We start from the raw sequence: 20,417 nt of genomic DNA on the forward strand, positions 1-20,417 counted from the left end.
GTAATAACGGATCGCTCGGTGGTCAGTAATAACGGATCGCTCGGTGGTCAGTAATGAAGGATCGCTCGGTGGTCAGTAATAACAGATCGCTCGGTGGTCAGTAATAACGGATCGCTCGGTGGTCAGTAATAACGGATCGCTCGGTGGTCAGTAATAACGGATCGCTCGGTGGTCAGTAATGAAGGATTGCTCGGTGGTCAGTAATAACGGATTGCTCGGTGGTCAGTAATGAAGGATTGCTCGGTGGTCAGTAATAACAGATCGCTCGGTGGTCAGTAATAACAGATCGCTCGGTGGTCAGTAATAACAGATCGCTCGGTGGTCAGTAATAACGGATCGCTCGGTGGTCAGTAATAACGGATTGCTCGGTGGTCAGTAATAACGGATTGCTCGGTGGTCAGTAATAACAGATTGCTCGGTGGTCAGTAACGAGGATCGCACGGCGCTCAGAGTGATCGGTGTGATATAAATCAGTGTGGGTGACTCAGTAGGAGGAGTCGGGGGTGGGACGGCGTGCAGTGAGTGTTGGGTTGCCATGGTGACTCGGCTCCTCCCCCCGCCGCTTTGTGTAGCGCTTCTCCTGACAACCCGACCTGAACCGGAGAAGCAGCGGGACCCCCATGGACGGGTACGGACATCTTATCCCCCCCATCCCCGCTCCCCCTCCCACCTCTGTCTATCTCCTATCTCCTCCATTCGACACCTAAAGGCCCCCCCGACCTCTTCTATGAACCCCTCACCTCCCTCCACAGAGCCAGACAGAGAGGGTCTTCCCCCCTCTTTACACCGACCCCCACATACAGAGTATACTCCGATCATGAAGGCCCCCCCCCCGATATACTCCCTATATATGAATATCCTCTTCTAGGGTGGTGACCCCCCTGTATATCTATCTGTATACAGCACACATGGGGGGTATACAGTCTGCACCCCCCATACATGTCCGGCTTCTGGGATGTAAAGTATCGAGACCACGAGAGATCATTTCACGACTTTCTCCGCCTTTATCCCGGGTTCACACTGATGCTGCGCGGAATTCTTTTCAATCCCATTCTAGTGCGCACCCCAAAAAAAGGGTCCTGCATGTTCTTGGTGAGAGTCAGGGGCGGACTGACAACTCATGGGGCCCCCGGGCAATAGGGGATCATAGGGCCCCTGTGTCCTTGCCCAAACTCAAAAAAGCCTATGAAAAAGGTCCCGGGGCATCTGATGGGGCCCCCTACTGACCCCGGGCCCTCGGGCAGTGCCCGAGTTTCCAAATGGTCAGTCCACCCCTGGTGCGGTGCGAATAGAGACATGCAAAATGTATGACTAACTGCACCGCACACAAATCGCATGTGATTTCTAGAGGAATGTGGTGCGCAAGGGCGGACTGACCATTTGGAAACTCGGGCACTGCCTGAGGGCCCGGGGTCAGTAGGGGGCCCCATGAGATGCCTCTGGTATTTTTTTCATAGGCTTTTTTGAGTTTGGGCAAGGACACAGGGGCCCCATGATTTCATATTGCCTGGGGGCCCCTTGAGTTGTCAGTCTGCCCCTGGTGGTGCGGTTCCTGTACGAATCACATGCGATGTACCGCACCGCATATATGTGAACCCGGGCTTAGGGCTCATGTACACTGCAGCTGATAAACTGACCTTCAGGAGATTTTCTGCGTTTTTTTCAGCAGCCCCTGAACTCTCCCTAATGTCTTCCTATGTGTCCATGTACACATCGCCGGTTACAGGCAGTTGAGGTTACAGACGTTTTTTTAATGCACTAAACTTGCGTTCAGGAGTAGATTTTAGCGGCGGTTAACTGCGTTTACATTTAGAAGCGTTTTTTGCCAGGTCCATATCCAGATGCTGTCCAGAGCTTTTTTTCTTTATCAAAATTGCATGCACAGCATTTTCCATGTATTCAAATGGACCCGGTACACCAGCGCAGTCAGTTCCAGGTTTCACGTGAAGGATAAAATGGTAGAACGTGCCGCATTATACTCATGATGGGATCCATAGTGAATACAACCAGAAAAGACAGGTCATCTCAACACATACTGCTCTCTCTGCTTCTGCTCTCTCTATTCCTCTCAAAATGTCTGAAATAGTTAATTTTTTACTGTTTTTCAGTGCATTCTGGGCATTTAGGATGGTCTCCTGAGGTTATCTTTTAAAAACACTTCTAAACGCAAACGCACATAAACGTAGCTAAATGGACGGTTTTTAACCTACATTTTCTAGCAGTCAGTTTCCATTGTTCAGAAAAGTTTTCCAAATGGCCCGTGTACATGAGCCCTAAATGTGACCTATAAACTGTACGACTCAGTTGAACTACAAACTGAAATCTTTTAGGTGGAGGGAAGTAAAAATAAAACCCTAAAATAATCTGGTTGCATAAGTGTGCACACCCTTAGACTAATCCTTTGTTGAAGCCCCTTTTGATGTGATTCCAGCACTCAGTCTTTTTGGGTGAGTCTATCAGCATGGGACATCTTGACTTGGCCATATTTGCCCGCTCTTCCTTACAAAAACATTCCAAATCTGTCAGATTGCGAGGGCATCTCCTGTGCACAGCCCTCTTCTGATCACCCCACAGATTTTCGATCGGATTCAGGTCTGGGCTCTGGCTGGGCCATTCCAAAACTTTCATCTTCTTCTGGTGAAGCCATTCCTTTGTTGATTTGGATGTGTGCTTTGTGTCGTTGTCATGCTGAAAGATGAAGTTCCTCTTCATGTTCAGCTTTCTAGCAGAAGCCTGAAGGTTTTGTGCCAATATTGACTGGTATTTGGAACTGTTCATAATTCCCTCTTCCTTGACTAAGGCCCCAGTTCCAGCTGAAGAAAAACAGCCCCAAAGCATGATGCTGCCACCACCATGCTTCACGGTGGGTATGGTGTTCTTTTGGTGATGTGTTGTTTTTACAGCAAACATATCTTTTGGAATTATGGCCAAAAAGTTCAACTTTGGTTTCATCAGACCATAACATATTTTTCCACATGCTTTTGGGAGACTTCAGATGTGTTGTTGGAAAAATTTAGCTGGGCTTGGATGTTTTTCTTCGTAATAAAAGGCTTCCATCTTGCCACTCTACCCCATAGCCCAGATATATGAAGAATACGGGAGATTGTTGTCACATGTACCACACAGCCAGTACTTGCCAGATATTCCTGCTTCTTTACTGTTGCTGTAGGCCTCTTGGCAGCCTCCCAGACCAGTTTTCTTCTTGTCTTTTCATCAATTTTGGAGGGACGTCCAGTTCTTGGTAATGTCACTGTTGGGCCATATTTTCTCCACTTGATGATGACTGTGTTCACTGTGTTCCATGGTATATCTAATGCCTTGGGAATTCTTTTGTACCCTTCTCCTGACTGATACTTTTTAACAATGAGATCCCTCTGATGCTTTGGAAGCTCTCTACGGACCATGGCTTTTGCTGTAGGATGCGACTAAGAAATTGTCAGACCTACTAGAACAGCTGAACTTTATTTGAGCTTAATCAGAGGCACTTTAAATGATGACAGGTGTGTACTGACCCCTATTAAACATGATTTTGAATGTGATTGCGTAATTCTGAACACAGCTACATCCCCAGTTATAACCCCTGGTTCACATATATGCAGCCGTGCGGGCCGTATTTTGCACGGGTATGAGAGCCCATTCATTTGAATGGACTCCCATGCCCCAGGACACACAGGGAAGAAGGCCCTGCACGTCTTTGGAAACTGCAGCCCACACGGGAACCGAGGTTCCCAGTGCGGTTGCGATTTCCAGTGCAGGCGGTGTGCCATTAGAATTAATGGCACCCGACCGTGGGTCCGCATTCCTCTGTGCGGGTGGTGCAACTGCACAGATTTTTGTGCGGATCCTCAGCAGCACCACGATGTGAACCTAGCCTAAGAGGGTGTGCACACTTATGCAACCACATTATTTTAGTTTTTTTATGTTTACTTCCCCCCCTGAAAGATTTCAGCTTGTTTTTCAATTAAGTTGTACAGTTTATAGGTCACATTAAAAGGTGGAAAAAATTCTGAAATGATTTATCTTTGTCTTATTTTTTTACATCACAGAAACCTGACATTTTAACAGGGGTGTGTAGACTTGTTATATCTACTGTACAAAATATATATATATTCATACACACACTTTCTAAAGAGGCGTATATACTGTATGTATCCTTTGATATGCTTTCTATACCTGTATATACTCTGATATGCAGTAGTTTTATTTATATATATATATATATATATATATATATATGGGGTTCAAAGTCGCATGGCAAGACACACCCCAATGAGTACATTAAAATCTGTTCAACTTCAAGTCACGGCGACTTGAACATAGTTCCTGCCAGGGGCGGACTGACAACTCATGGGGCCCCCGGGCAATAGGGGATCATGGAGCCCCTGTGTCCTTGCCCAAACTCAAAAAAGCCTATGAAAAAGGTACCAGGGGCATCTCATGGGGCCCCCTACTGACCCCGGGCCCTCGGGCAGTGCCTGAGTTTCCAAATGGTCAGTCCGCCCCTGGTTCCTGCACTACTTTGGTCCGACTTCTGATGCAACTTCAGTCCAGTGAATGTGAAGTTAAGTCAAAGTTGCACCACAAGTCACATCAAAGTCTTGCTGGAAATCACAGGACTTTGGAGATGTGCTAATGTGAATGGAGCCTAACGCCCAGTCATACATGCACATACTAGGAGCAGGTTAGACAGGAGACATCTAACCTTACCGGCATGTCTTTGGATTGTTGGAGGAAACCGGAGTGTCCGGAGGAAACCCACGCAGGCACAGGGAGCACATGAAAACTCTAGGCAGGTAGTGTCATGGTTGGGATTTGAACTGATGACTTCAGTGCTGCCAGCCAGAGGTGCTAACCACTAAGTCACTGTACTGGTCCACACCTGAATTCAGTGTTCCTGTGCGATTCAGTGTGGTTGGATTATTTGTTTGCAACTGCGCCCATTCACACAAAAAGTAATGCAAGCACTGCACCGAATCGCAGGGTACTACAGTACCGTGCAATCTTGTGCAGGCGAACGCAGTGCATTGCCTGGAGTTGGGGTGTCATTAAGAATACATGGACACCCACAGCAGATCGCACAGGCAGTGCGTTTTGAGCATGGTGCAGGGAACATGCAAAGACCATTTCCCACACCACATTCTGCTCTAAACAAAGTGCTGCCTCTAAGCCCTGGATTTAAAGTTGCACAACTTTGACAGCCAACTTTTCTGCGTGACTTCATTGCCACTTGCTACCACTCGGTGCGACTTCATTAATAGATGTCAATTCTTGAATCCAGTATAATAATAATTCAAGTCGCAATGAAGTTGCACAAAATGCAGGAACGTTTTTCAAAGTTGCTGTGACTTTGAGTCGCACCAACAAGAACAAGGCCATTGCTGGTAATAAGATGCAACATAGCACCCGCAAGTGGCAGGTCAAGTCGCACTGGTGTGAACCAGGGCTAAATCTGGGTTACATCTATACTTCCAGGTTTTGTAGAATTTGTTATCTAAATAACACCGTGTGCTTTTACATATATAAATATCCTCGGATCGTGCGTATTTATTATTTACAAACATGGATTTTAACCTGTAGTTCCACTTTATTGCTAAGCCTCGGTTCACACTACTGCTACCCTGTTGTCATGCGATTTCCAGTACGACTATGCAATGTGACATGTTTGCGTCTTTCATGCGATAATAAGAGTCAGTGGGACTCAAGTCACATTGAAGTTGCACCATAGTAGGGCAGGAACCTTTTTATAAGTCACTGCAACTTGATTCACATTGACTAGAATGGCCGCTATCGATATTAATGTGTTTTCACATGTCATGCGACTCTCTGGGGGAGATGTACTAAAAACAGTGCACACAGAATCTGGTGTAGCCGTGCATAGTAACCAATCAGCTTCCAGATTTAAGGCTAGGTTCACACCTATGCAGGTTACGTTTGAGCTGTTTCTGCAGTGCGTTTTGCACGTGTTTTTTGCGCATTTTTTTCTTGTTGCTAGGCAGATTTAAAACGCATCAAAAATGTGGCAAATAACGCACTACATGCTTTTCTGCAGCATTTTTATTGAAGTCTATAGAACCAAAAATGCAACTTTTCACATTCAAAAAAGTCCCTGACCCTTTCCAAAAAACGCACCGGGTGAATATGTGCAGATGTGAACCTGTCTCATAGGAAATCATGTTCAATGGACTGTACTGCGTTTGCGGAAAACGCTTAGGTGTGAACCTAGGGTTAGTGTCTGGTCACACCAGTGTATTTTCAGGTGCGATTTGCAAACTGAAATCGCATCTATTGTATGTGAATGTCAGTGTCTTAACATGTGCGATCTGCTGTAGCGCAATTTCTAAAGTAGTTCTTGCATGACTTTTTCTGCAGTTTTGTTGCGATTTCACATACATAGTATATACTGGAAATCGCACTGCAAATTGCAAGAAATCGTTGAACATCGTCCAGTAGCAATAAAGTCTTTAGAAATCGCATCTGAAATTGCACACAAATCACACGATTTTAAATCGCAGCCGTGTGACCGGTAACTAATTGCCAAAGAAGCTGAAGTTAGAAGCTGATTGGCCACCATGCACAGCTGCACCAGATTTAGTAAATCTCCTGTATGTGTCACAAGTCGCACCATTGTGAACCAGGCTAAAGGGCTCTTCCATATGTCGGGGGGTGACAGTTAGTGAGGAGGCAATATGTTGCCCCTTCGGCCCCCCTTTTTAACCCTCAAAATGTCACACCACTGAGCCATGACCACATGCGTGGCACAAGAGTTGCAGCACGGCCCGTCAACTTGAATGGGACATGCTTGGCAGCGGTAAGTTTTGCCATGACTGCAAACCGTCACGCCTGCCATGTGGGTACAGCTTCGAGCAGCTGCATTGCTTTGTTTAGGAGGGAGGTCGGGGGGAGGTTAAAACTGTGGCTCAACCACCTGCCTTTGATGCTCCCCAGTTGCCCATGTGAGCAAGCCCAGAGGCTTTGTTCACCCCATGAAGGTACAAAAAAGCGCGCCTGTGTTTGCAGCCGATTTCTGCACGCTGCTTCTACACACGAGAAACGCTCAACAGAAGTCCCTGACCCTTCTGAGAAATTTTGCAGCATTGTGCGTTTTGGGGGTGCATGGGGGCGCCATTAGGAATGAATGGCACGGTTGGCTTTGCAAAAGGGCAACATGTTTTATTGTGTATGGATGGTCTGGAGCCGGTTCAGGGGAGAAAGAAGGTGCTGCTACCCATCCAATGCTCATCCCAGGAACGAGGCAGGTGCTTAATCCACAGTGCATGATACTATCCACAATTAACCCCTTGCCCTCCAGAGGATTCCCCCCCCCCCCCCGACCAGGCCATTTTTTGCGCTACGGCACTGCATTACTTTAACTGACAATTGCGCGGTCATGCAACGCTGCACCCAAATTGTATTTACTTTCTTTTTTTCCTCCACAAATAGAGCTTTCTTTTGGTGGTATTTGATAGCCTGTGCGTTTATTTTTTGCGCTATTACAAAAAAAAAAGAATTTTAAAAAAAAAAAACCTATATTTTTGACATTTTGCTATTAAACATGTCCAGTAAAAAAATTAAAAAATCAAATTTCATCATAAATTTAGGCCAAAATGTATTCTGCGACTTGTCTTTGCTAAAAAAAAAATTTAAATTTTTGGTTTATGTGAAAATTATAGCATTTACAAATGGCGATGTATATATTGGACTTTTTTTTTCTTTAATACTAGTCATGGCAGTGATCAGCGACTTATAGCAGGACTGGGGCGGGCATTCTGACACTGGGGGGGGGGGGGGAAACTGACTTGGTGTCACTGACATCCCCAATGACACCAATACAGTGATCAGTGCTAAATCATTGGATTCAGGTGTTCCAATCACCTCCATGGCCACAGGTGTATACAATCAAGCCCATAGGCATGCAGACTGCTTCTACAAACATTTGTGAAATAATGGGTCGCTCTCAGGAGCTCAGTAACTCCAAGCGTGGTCCCGTGATAGGTTGCCACCTGTGCAATAAGCCCATCCGTGACATTTCCTGGCTACTAAATATTCTACAGTCATCTGTTAGTGGGATTATAACAAAGTGGAAGCAACTGGGAACAACAGCAACTCAGCCACCAAGTGGTAGGCCACGTAAAATGACAGAGCGGGGTCAACGTATGCTGAAGCGCACAGTGCGCAGAAGTTGCCAACTGGAGTCAATAGCTAAAGACCTTCAAACTTGGTGTGGCCTTCAGATTAGCACAACAACAGTGTGTAGAGAGCTTCATGGAATGGGTTTCCATGGCCGAGCAGCTGCATCCAAGCCTTACATCACCAAGTACAATGCAAAGCGTCAGATGCAGTGGTGTAAAGCACGCTGCCACTGGACTCTAGAGCAGTGGAGACGTGTTCTCTGGAGTAAACAATCACGCTTCTGTGTCTGGAAATCCGATGGACGTGTCTGGGTTTGGTGGTTACCAGGAGAACGGTACTTGCTGACTGCATTGTGCCAAGTGTAAAGTTTGGTGGAGGAGGGATCATGGTGTGGGGTTATTTTTCAGGGGTTGGGCTTGGCCCCCTAGTTCCAGTGAAGGGAACTCTTAAGGCGTCAGCATACCAAGACATTTTGTGACAACTTCATGCTCCCAACTTTGTGGGAACAGTTTGGGGATGGCCCCTTCCTGTTCCAGCACCAGTGCACAAAGCAAGGTCCATAAAAACATGGATGAGTGAGTTTGGGGTGGAGGAACTTGACTGGCCTGCACACAGTCCTGACCTCAACCCCATAGAACACCTTTGGGATTAATTCGAGTGGAGACTGTGAACCAGGCCTTCTCGTCTGACATCAGTGCCTGACCTCACAAATGTGCTTCTGGAAAAATGGTCAAACCTTCCCATAGACCAGTGTTTCTCAACTCCAGTCCTCATGGACCCCCAACAGGTCATGTTTTCAGGATTTCCCTCAGATGAAACAGCTGTGGTAATTACTAAGGCAGTGAAACTGATCAAATCACCTGTGCAAAATAATGGAAATCCTGAAAACATGACCTGTTGGGGGTCCATGAGGACTGGAATTGAGAAACACTGCCATAGACACACTCCTAAACCTTGTGGACGGCCTTCCCAGAAGAGTTGAGGCTGTTATAGCTGTAAAGGGTGGGCCAACTATTGAACCCTACAGACTAAGACTGGGGGGCCATTAAAGTTCACGTGCGTGGAAAGGCAGGCCGACCAATACTTGCGGCAATATAGTGTATGTTTGGGTGTGTATATAGAGAGAACATGCTTATCACCACTCTGAATATGGGGGTCCTTACATCTGCTAAGCCAGCATCTCCCTGCGGTGGTGGGTGACACTGGTGTCAGTGGGTGAAGAGTGTGGAACATGAACACTTTTTGATTTATTCACTGTGGACTTTATTTTTTTCATTGTTGTATTACAATTATTATTTACAGTGTTTTCTTTCAGGCACTTAGACGTTCTTTCACCTTTTATGGATTTATTTTTACACCATGCATTACTAATATATTTTTTTGAACAATTTTTATAAATTTTATCTGTAGCACAACACCTATTACTGTAGTACATGGTGATAGGCAGGATATCCTCTTTTGTGTGTCATTGTTCATTTGTGCACAGTTTGTGTGGTTTCCTTTTGGTCTCATTGTTCACATTCACACTACCATGTCCATCATAAGGTGTCACATATATGTGAAGTATTGTACGTCTTGCAAAAAGCAACCCAATCACTGCAGTGGGCTGCACGTCGCACATGGCAAAGTCGCACTTGCACCTATTTTGAGCATTCAGCTTTGCCTTTTTCTTGTGCAAAAAGCTCAAATCTGCTTGCTGCGTGAACGGATCAGATCAAACAGATCTCAATTTGATCACATGTTTTTAAGGGCAGAGGAGAGATCCCCAGAGGTCTCAGCAAAGAGGACCGGTCACTTCCTATGCTATCACAAGGGATGTTCATTCCTCGTGACAGCAATAAAAGTGATTAAACAAATCGCAACACCCACCGTTTTATTCTCTAGGGCCTTTGAATAAACAAATATATTGTTGGGGGTACCAACTAATTTTCTAGCTAACTAGCTTCTAGTTACTAAACCCCGGGCCCTGCATTCACTGTATCTGGTCTCCCCGGACCCTGCATTCACCGTATCCGGTCTCCCCGGACCCTGCATTCACCGTATCCGGTCTCCCCGGACCCTGCATTCACCGTATCCGGTCTCCCCGGACCCTGCATTCACTATATCCGGTCTCCCCGGACCCTGCATTCACTGTATCTGGTCTCCCCGGACCCTGCATTCACCGTATCTGGTCTCCCCGGACCCTGCATTCACCATATCTGGTCTCCCCGGACCCTGCATTCACCGTATCCGGTCTCCCCGGACCCTGCATTCACCGTATCAGGTCTCCCCGGACCCTGCATTCACCGTATCCGGTCTCCCCGGACCCTGCATTCACCGTATCCGGTCTCCCCGGACCCTGCATTCACCGTATCAGGTCTCCCCGGACCCTGCATTCACCGTATCAGGTCTCCCCGGACCCTGCATTCACCGTATCCGGTCTCCCCGGACCCTGCATTCACCGTATCCGGTCTCCCCGGACCCTGCATTCACTGTATCCGGTCTTCCCGGACCCTGCATTCACTATATCTGGCCTCCCCGGACCCTGCATTCACTATATCCGATCTCCCTGGACCCTGCATTCACTATATCCGGTCTCCCTGGACCCTGCATTCACTGTATCCGGTCTCCCCGGACCCCGCATTCACTATATCCGGTCTCCCCGGCCTCGCATTCACTATATCTGGTCTCCACGGGCCCTGCATTTACTATACCCGGTCTCTCAGGACCCTGCATTCACTATATCCAGTCTTCCAGGACCCTGCATTTACTATATCCGGCCTCCCCGGGCCCCGCATTCACTATATCCGGTCTCCCTGGGCCCTGCATTTACTATATCCGGTCTCCCCGGGCCCCGCATTTACTATATCCGGTCTCCCTGGGCCCTGCATTTACTATATCCGGTCTCCCCGGGCCCCGCATTTACTATATCTGGTCTCTCAGGACCCTGCATTCACTATATCCAGTCTCCTCGGGCCCCGCATTCACTATATCCGGTCTCCCAGGACCCTGCATTTACTATACCCGGCCTCTCAGGACCCTGCATTCACTATATCCAGTCTTCCAGGACCCTGCATTTACTATATCCGGTCTCCCCGGGCCCCGCATTTACTATATCTGGTCTCTCAGGACCCTGCATTCACTATATCCAGTCTCCTCGGGCCCCGCATTCACTATATCCGGGCTCTCAGGACCCTGCATTCACTATATCTGGTCTTCCACAGTACACACAACATGTAAATGCAATTATTTTAGTAAATATAAACTGCTAAATACCTTTTCTCATCAGCAGTTAAAGCAGTCTTGTGACCTCTATCAGTGTCCAGCAGAGCACTGGTTAAAGCTTGTAGCTAGTTTTCATTCTCCTCTGATTGTCCTATGAGGCTGTGTAACCCCTGACCTCTGTCTGGACAGTGCTGATTGGCACTGTGCTGATCACATGCACCCTCCTAAAGGAAAAAAAAAAATAGCAACACACACTAAACTGAGCATGTGCAGAGTGCCTGCTAGAATTCTGTTCTATCAGCAGATGAATTGGGGATTGTGGAAGAAGGGGAGGATCAGAGAAGACAGGATCAAACATCCTTTTTTACACAATGCAGAGGATTAACCCCCTTAGGTTCCATAGTGAGTATAACAAGCATGCTTTACTGTATATAGAGACTGATTTTACTGTTGTGGGTTTAGTAACACTTTCAATGTGTGCAAAAATGCAAAAGGATTCAATGTCTACAACAAAGAGGTCTGCATTGCTCTGCCCCGTGTCTGGTAGAATGAGGAGGCTTCCAGTGGACTCAGAAATAGGTCACATTGGTGGCGCTGGGATGTGACATGGTGTATCCAATGCTGTATTCATAAACCAGCCTGATGAGGAGGATGATGATGATAATAATGATGATGATTATGATGAGGATAATAAGGATGATGATGATGATTGATGATTAATGATGGATGATGATAATAATTAGGATAATAATAAAGAGGATGATGATGAGAAAAATGAGGATAAAAAGGATAATGATGAGGACGATGATGATAATAATGAGGATGGTGATGATGATGGTGAGGATGATGAGGATAAAAAGGATAAATGAGGAGGAGGAGGAGAAGAATGATGAGGAGGATAAGGATGATGAGGAGGAGGATAAGGATGAAGAGGAGAAGGATAGTGATGAGGATAATGAGGAGAATGATGATGATGAGGAGGAAAAGGATGATGATGAGGAGGATGTGTTGGATTAGAGCAGATATTATCTCTGTAGTGGGCTCTGTGCCACCAGCTGCCCCGTCTGTGTCGGGTTCTGTTTCATTCCAGCTGGTGGGCCGCCCTGCGTGTCATTGACAGCGGAGCTCCTCAGTGGTGTCCTGGCTGTCAGCCATAACCGCCGTGTCCCCGGCACAATGCTAAAACTGATCCGTATGACAAAGGCGGCGTTGTCTGCGGGACGCCATGTACTGTGTCATTCCAGCTGCAGGTACAGCACACAAAGTGCCAATGTTTCTAAAAAGAATTCATTTTTGTGAGTCACTGAAAGGGTTAAATGCTACTTAAGCAGCGACACTTGTCAGTGGTTTGTAAATAGATGGTTGTCAGCACAGAGTCGGGGTGTGCGTCCCCCCCCCCCCCCTGTGCATCATACACACTCGCTGCCAGTACAGCACTCACTTCTGTTTCTTAAATTCAGATTCCACTTCATTTATCACTGCATTGCCATGAAATCTCCGCCTGCGTCATTTCACCCCCAACGTGCGCCAACGAGGGGCATTGGTGTGAGCATGGCCATAGACAAAGGAAGGATTTCTGCCTCATCTGTGTGTTGGGTCTGCATTGGGCAACACTGTCATGGGGCTGTGTGGAGGAGCTCTTAAGGCCTCATTTAGACTAGTGGTTTTGGGGGGCATTAACCACTTGCCCTCCTGAGGATTTCCCCCCCTTCCTGACCAGATACTTTTTAATAATACGGCGCTGCATTACTTTAACGGACAATTGCGCGGTCATGCAACGCTGCACCCAAATTAAATTAAGTCCCTTTTTCCGCACGATTTGAGCTTTCTTTCGGTGGTATTTGATCACCTGTGCGTTTTTTAATTTTTGCATTATACTGTAAACAAAAAAAGACCGACAATTTTGAAAAAAAATATATTTTTGACTTTTTGCTATTAAACATGTCCAGTAAAAGAATTAAAAAATCAAATTCCAAAATAAAATTTAATGCCAAAATGTATTCTGCGACATGTCTTTGCTAAACAAAAATCCCAATACGTGTAAATTAATTGGTTTACGTGAAAGTTATAGCGTTTACAAATGGCGGTATAGATACTGGGATTTTTATTTATTTATTTTTTATACCAGTAATGGCGGCGATCAGCGACTTATAGCGGGACTGCGGCTGACATTCTGACACTGAGGGGGAACTGACTTGGTGTCACTGACATCCCCAGTGACACCAATACAGTGATCAGTGCTTAAAAAAAAAAAAAAGCACTGACACTGTAGTAATGGCACTGGGTAGGAAGGGGTTAACATGAGGAGTGATCAAAGGGTTAACTGTGTGCTGTTTTTCATGATGTGCTGGGTGTGTTTAACTAGCGAGACATGCTGTGCACAGAAATACACAGCGGCATGTCCTTGCTGGCAGGAGAAACCTGTGTTGTTTGCACGCAGGTCTCTCCCCAGTTAGCGATTGTCAGGGAAAGCTGAGTCCCGATGGGAAATCGCCGGCCAGGACCTGATGATTGACATCCCCAGCCGCCAATAATGGCATGGGTAGGGTGGCGTGCCCAATACCCAGAAATGCAAATCACATATATGTGTATATATACGTGATTTTACACAGCCCTGCAGCAATATTTCTGCTATAGGACGGAGGGCAACTGGTTAAATCCGTGCCATTGAGCACCCCCCTACCCAAAGGCCATGTTCACATAATGCGATTTGAAATCGTAGGCAGAAGGAGCAACGCATGTTAGGGTGTATTCTTCTTCATGGCACCCTAAATGCGTTGCAGTTCTGCCGCAATATTTGTGCGACAAAATCACGCAGCAATTGCGGCAAAATGTGCGCTTAAAAAATCACAATAAGCTTGTTGCCCAAAAAAAGGAGCAAGAGCTTTGCAGTGAATAGGGTGCCCTGTGCGCGACAGGCGTTTATGCATGTAAATTGCGCTTTTACAATCACACCCCAAGCTCGGGTAGCAACAAAAATGTGCTGCAAACACACCAAAAAAGCGCAATAGAAAACGCACCATGCTCCACTCTAACATAAGTCCTGGAGCTTCTTGGGGGCATGTGTCACACGTAGGGCAGCCCATTCAAGTGAATAGGCAGAAACGCTCAAAAAACACACGTGAATCCTAGTTCCCTCTACACCTAAGACCCAGGTCACACCAGGTGCGATTTGGCATGCGACTTCCAAATCGTACGGCACGCCGCATCCTATTGTCCAGAATGACAGTGGTTATATCGGTGAGATTCCGACTTGGTTGGATCCGCAATAAGTTCTAAAGTACCGCATGCACTACTTTAGGTGCGACTCGCATAGACACCTGTGTCTTGCAAGTCGCCCCTCATGTCAGAATACCAACCCGACTTTGCAATCGTGCCACTTCACTGGAAGTCGCATGATTTTAAATTCAGATTCAGACACACAAGAAAAAACAAAAACAAACAAAAAAACCCCACAATTAAATGTTTCCCTTTAAATCCTATGGGACTCTTCACACCACTGTGCTGTGGGTGCAGTGCGTTTTGAAACGCCCTGCGTGCTGCATCTTTGGTGGGTTTTTCAAAACTGCACCAAAAACACAGCTGCCCACTGAATTAAATGGAAAGCATTGCAAAAATGCATTCAAAATTAGCATTTCTGGTGCTCTTTTGAGTCACATTTTCACAGGTGCAGGCAACCAAAAAATGCACTGGAAATGCGTAAAAAACGCATATGTGTTTTTACAATGGAGCAGTACGAAAGCAGCCTAAAGCAGAACTGCACCAAAATCAATTTTTTGACATGTACGCTGTATAAATAAATGGACACTAATGAACGGCAAACAATGTGTCCAGGCCGCAGCGTTATGTACAACTCAATCACCCTAGGTTCACACCGATGCGTTTTCCACAGCGTTTAGCAGAAACACACTACAGTCCATTTAACATGATTTCCTATGGGACATGTTCACATCTCCGGTGCGTTTTTTTTAAAGGGTCAGGGACTTTTTTGAATGCAGAAAGTTACGTTTTTGGTTCTATAGGTTTCAATGGAAATGCAGAAAAGCATGTAGTGTGTTTCTGCTGCATTTTTGCAGCATTTTGCGTTTTAAATCTGCCTAGCAACAAGGAAAAAAAATGCGTAAAAAACGCAGCTGCAAAGACACAAAACACAACGCAGAAATGTACGGCTCCAATCTCATGTGATTTGCACAGGAATGTGGTGCGGTTCCTGTACGAAGCACATGTGATGTACCGCACCTCATATATGTGATCCCAGGCTTTAGGGAGGAATTTCACAAAAGCGCATGAAAAGTATGCCAACTCCATGCAGATCATAGCGTCCCTATTAGTAATCAAACCAGAGATGCGAGGCAAGCTGGCCAACCACCTAGGAACTGAGCTGGCAGCACTGCCACATGTTTACATCATATATTATAAATGGAAATATTTAGATTTATGAATAGTTTCGTATTTTCTAAAGCCAAGCATACGGATACTGTGAAAAGCTACAATAACACGCAAATTTCTGCGTCCAAAGCAGCCAGTCCAATTTCCCGCTTTCATTTCTCTTCCTATAGCCGCCAGAAATAATCCCTGTAACTTGTAGAATATGTTTACTTCCTAAAATCGTCAGCTCCATCTAGTGGCCATAATGAGGGGTATCCCTAAAATACATCAATTAGGAAAGTACCACATGATTACCACTAGATGGAGCTGATGACCATGCAAAATAAATATATTATTATTATACAGGATTTATATAGCACCAACAGTTTGCGTAGCGCTTTACAAAATGAAGGCAGACATTACAGTTACAATACCATTTGGTACAAGAGGAATCAGAGGGGCCTTCTCGTTAATGAGAAGATCTGCAATAGCTGTGCAAATACTTGAGACAATTGGAAATTATTTTTATAAATAGACCTCTAAGTTTTTATTTTGAATTTTGTACAATTGTTTATTTTTTAATGATTATTATTATTTATACAATTTTATTTATTTGTTTTATAATTATCATTTACGGTATTTATTTTTTTGTATATAAATAGACCTATCACACTGCTCCATTGGAAAAAAAAAAGTTAAATGCATATGTGTTTTTGCTACATTTTCACAACCATGCACCTGTGAAACTTGGACATGTGACTCAAAAAAATGCACTGCAGGTGTGTTTTTGCTGCATTTTCTATAGAAATCAATGTCAGATGCGTTTTTTTTTTTTTAAAGCGCACCAAAGGCGCAGCATGCATGACTTTCAAATACGCACCACACCCACCGTACATTGGAGTGAAGAGTTCCATAGGATTTAAAGAGATACATTTTTCCTCCACTTTTTTATTTTACCCCCAAAACACATAAAAAACGAATCACTGTGAAAGGGCTCGAATCGTTTTATTTTACCTATGTGATAAGAGCAGTTAGAATACCTGTTGATCCCGTCAGAAATCTAGTGAGCCGATAACTGTGCAGCACTCATAGCAGTGACATTGTTCCTACCTCCCTCTGTGGACTACAGAACACCACCCCCCATGTTATGAAAAATAGAGCGGGGTTGTTGTAGTCTCCTACAAAGGTGACTACACTGCCATAGATACAGTACCAAGAGCGAGCGTTGTCACTACTGTTAGGGTGGCTGTGTGCGCTCCAATAAATGATTGATCTCGTCCAATACTAATAATTGATCCATAATCAGTCAACTACCCACTGCTGCAGATTGATGCAAAAATGATTGATAATATTCCATCCTGGCTGATCGATTCAGTTTAATCAAATCTGATCAAAACGGATTCTTGAGTCTATTCATTTGAATGAGCTGAATTGCAGTGGACTGCACTAGAAGTACTGCATGCACTGCAACCGGATTGCATTGTACTTCTGTACCAAGAGATCCAGTGCAAGCAAAAACGCACAGCGATTGGGATGTCCTTGATGTAACATGAATACCTGCTGCAGATTGCGACTGCAGTGCATTTTGTACACAGAGCAGGAAATGGGTCCTGCACTGCATTCTGGTGTGAACGGATCCAATGGCTACATCTAGCTGTGTGTTGGGGGGGGGCCTTAAAACCATGCACTTGGGACGCAGCGCCCTCCTTAAGATGGGGGTGTCCACATGCCTCAGTCCCTGGCAAAAACTATCCAACATGTTGTGATTGGACCCGCTGAGCACAACCCATTAACCACTCGCCTACCGGGCACTTTTACCCCCTTCCTGCCCAACCCAATTTTCAGCTTTCAGCGCTGTCGCACTTTGAATGACAGTTGTGCGGTCATGCAACACTGTACCCATATGACATTTTTAGCATTTTTTTAACACAAATAGAGCTTTCTTTGGGTGTTATTTAATCGCCCCTGGGGTTATTGTCTTTTGCACTATAAATAAAAAGAGCAAAAAATTTGAAAAAAAAAAAAGGTTTTCTTTTTTTCTATTTTAAAACTTTAAAAACAGGTAATTTTTCTCCTTCACCGATGTGCATTGATGAGGTTGCACCGATAGGCAGCACTGATGAGGTGGCACAAATAGGCGGCACTGATGAGGTGGCACCGATAGGCAGCACTGATGAGGTGGCACCGATAGCACGGATAGGCAGCACTGATGAGGTGGCACCGATAGGCAGCACTGATGAGGTGGCACCGATAGCACAGATAGGCAGCATTGATGAGGTGGCACCGATAGGCAGCACTGATGAGGTGGCACCGATAGCACGGATAGGCAGCACTGATGAGGTGGCACCGATAGGCAGCACTGATGAGGTGGCACCGATAGCACAGATAGGCAGCACTGATGAGGTGGCACGGATAGGCAGCACTGATGAGGTGGCACCGATAGGCAGCACTGATGAGGTGGCACTGATAGGCAGCATTGATGAGGTGGCACCGATAGGCAGCACTGATGAGGTGGCCCTGGTGTGCATTGATGAGGCACTGATGATGCTGCACTGATAGGCAGCACTAATGAGGTGGCATCGATGAGGAGGCACTGGTGCGCATTGATGAGGCACTGATAGGCGGCACTTATGGGCACTGATAGGTGGTACTGCTGGGTGGCATTTCTGGGCAGTACTGATGGGTCACACTGATGATCAGTGTCCTGATTATCAGTGCACATGTCCTTTGTGACATTAGCCGGTTATCGGCAGTACTCTCCTGACTGACAGCGTGAGAGGAAAGTGCAACCAATAACCGGCAACTGTATTTACTTTGTGATCTGCTGTGTCATTGGACACAGCTGATCACGTGGTAAAAGGCCGCTGTGATTGGCCGTTTACCTAGTCATGTGATCAGCTGTGTCCGTAGGACACAGTGTTCACGGACAGCGCCAGGTGCGCGCTGATGGGGACGCGCTGGAGGACATCACATGACGCCCTCCCAGAACTGGGCAACCACACACTGTAGCTGTCTTTTGGCTATAGTGCAGTTGTAAATTGGTTAAAGGGAATATGGAGGTGCAGCAAATGCCCCGACACTGTGTGCAATGCAAGCAATTGAGGTGCATTTGTTCAGTAAATATGGGATTAAAACAGGCGTAGTGACGCGTCCTCACCTATTAATCACCTCTGCAAAGTGATCCGAGTGCACATTTAAACCTAGCCTTAAGGATTGGAGAGCTTCAATATAAAATGTCTTTGGAGTTTAATACCACTTTAAAGTGGTATTAAAGCCAAAAGCAAACCTTTATCATATTATCTAGTAATCCAGCCCGTAAGTCTGCTGTTTTTTTTTCAAACTAACAAACTCTCCAGCAGAAGGTATCGGTTACAAAGATGAGCCAAAACATTTACCACTGACAGGGGTGCTCACAATGATCAGCTTATTTATTTATGTAAAATCTTTATCTTGAAAGTGAAAAAAAAACAAAAAAAACTGCTGTAACTGCTTAGGCCTTGAAAAAGCTCAGTACAGCATTTCTTTTTACCGAAGTAAAACGTAGCCCATTATTTACAATGTGCCTTTGCACACAGGAGCATAAATAAGTGCTGCATATTCATCCATAAACAAAAAAAAATTGGAAAATCTGCATTTTGGTCAGTTATTTATGCCGCCTGCACACAAATACGCATAAATATTAATGAAGTTTCCCCAAGACTATATATTGTACACGCACATGTGCGCAAATATGCGTGAATACATGCAAAGCAAGCGCCTGAAATTATTGATACTCAAACATCAGTACCGTGTGCAAGAGGCCTTATAAAATGTGAGGTGCAATTTGTTATTGTATCTAGGTCTGCTAGTACATCTAACAGTCCCCTCTACCCCAGACTGACAATGCTGCTGTCCAAAAGTTACCCCTTGTACTCCTTCATCCAGAGTGGGGGGGTGCTTTAATACAGGAGGTGTGTTACCGGCCAGATCACCAGGTCAAAACAGGGGAAAAGCCTAAAAAAGAAAACTAATGCAGCCACCACATCTAATGATTAATAAGCTGTAATATATGTTCCTATACTGAACCTGAATAGAAACAGTACCACATCCTATTAATACCCGAATATACCAAAATGCAAAGAAAAAAAAGGGGGATACGGGACTTTAGGGTACCTAGTAACAAGATACATTTACATGAAATACTATAAAAATTACAAATTATCTATTTAATATCACAATAATAAAGAGCAGATAGTGTATGTCTTCTTCAGACATGCATCGACACATGTTGGCGTTTTTCAGTATACTTTTGTTGTTCTCATATTGCAAATCTCTTATAAGAATAGTACAATGTGGAATGTTGACACCATAATAAGATTTACAATATGAAAACATCAAAAGTATATTGACAAACACCAACGCGTTTTGACTTGCAGATAGCGTATGTCTTCTTCAGACATACATCGAAACGTGTTGGTGTTTTTCAATATACTTTTGTTCTCATATTGCAAATCTCTTATAAGAATAGTACAGTATGGAATGTTGACACTATAATAAGAGATTTGCAATATGAGATCAAAAGTATATTGAAAAACACCAACGCGTTTCAACTTGCAGATAGTGTATGTCTTCTTCAGACATGCATCGAAACGTGTTGGTGTTTTTCAATATACTTTTGATGTTCTCATATTGCAAATCTCTTATAAGAATAGTACAATATGGAATGTTGACACTAT

At 45.0% G+C, this 20,417-nt stretch overlaps 1 protein-coding gene across 1 annotated transcript in view; it reads left to right on the plus strand.

The window, feature by feature from the left end:
* Positions 1–550: 550 nt before the first annotated feature.
* AKNA (AT-hook transcription factor) overlaps positions 551–20,417 on the plus strand; it is a 108,712-nt gene continuing 88,845 nt past the window's right edge. Inside the window, exon 1 of the mRNA XM_089656390.1 lies at positions 551–628. The gene's annotated coding sequence lies outside the window, so the exon portion shown is untranslated. The remainder of the gene's footprint in view (positions 629–20,417) is intronic.

This window comes from Staurois parvus, unplaced genomic scaffold (genome assembly GCF_062004578.1).
Source record: "Staurois parvus isolate SC_StPar_1 unplaced genomic scaffold, SC_StPar_1.0 ptg000902l, whole genome shotgun sequence".
NCBI classification, from domain to species: Eukaryota; Metazoa; Chordata; class Amphibia; order Anura; family Ranidae; genus Staurois; species Staurois parvus.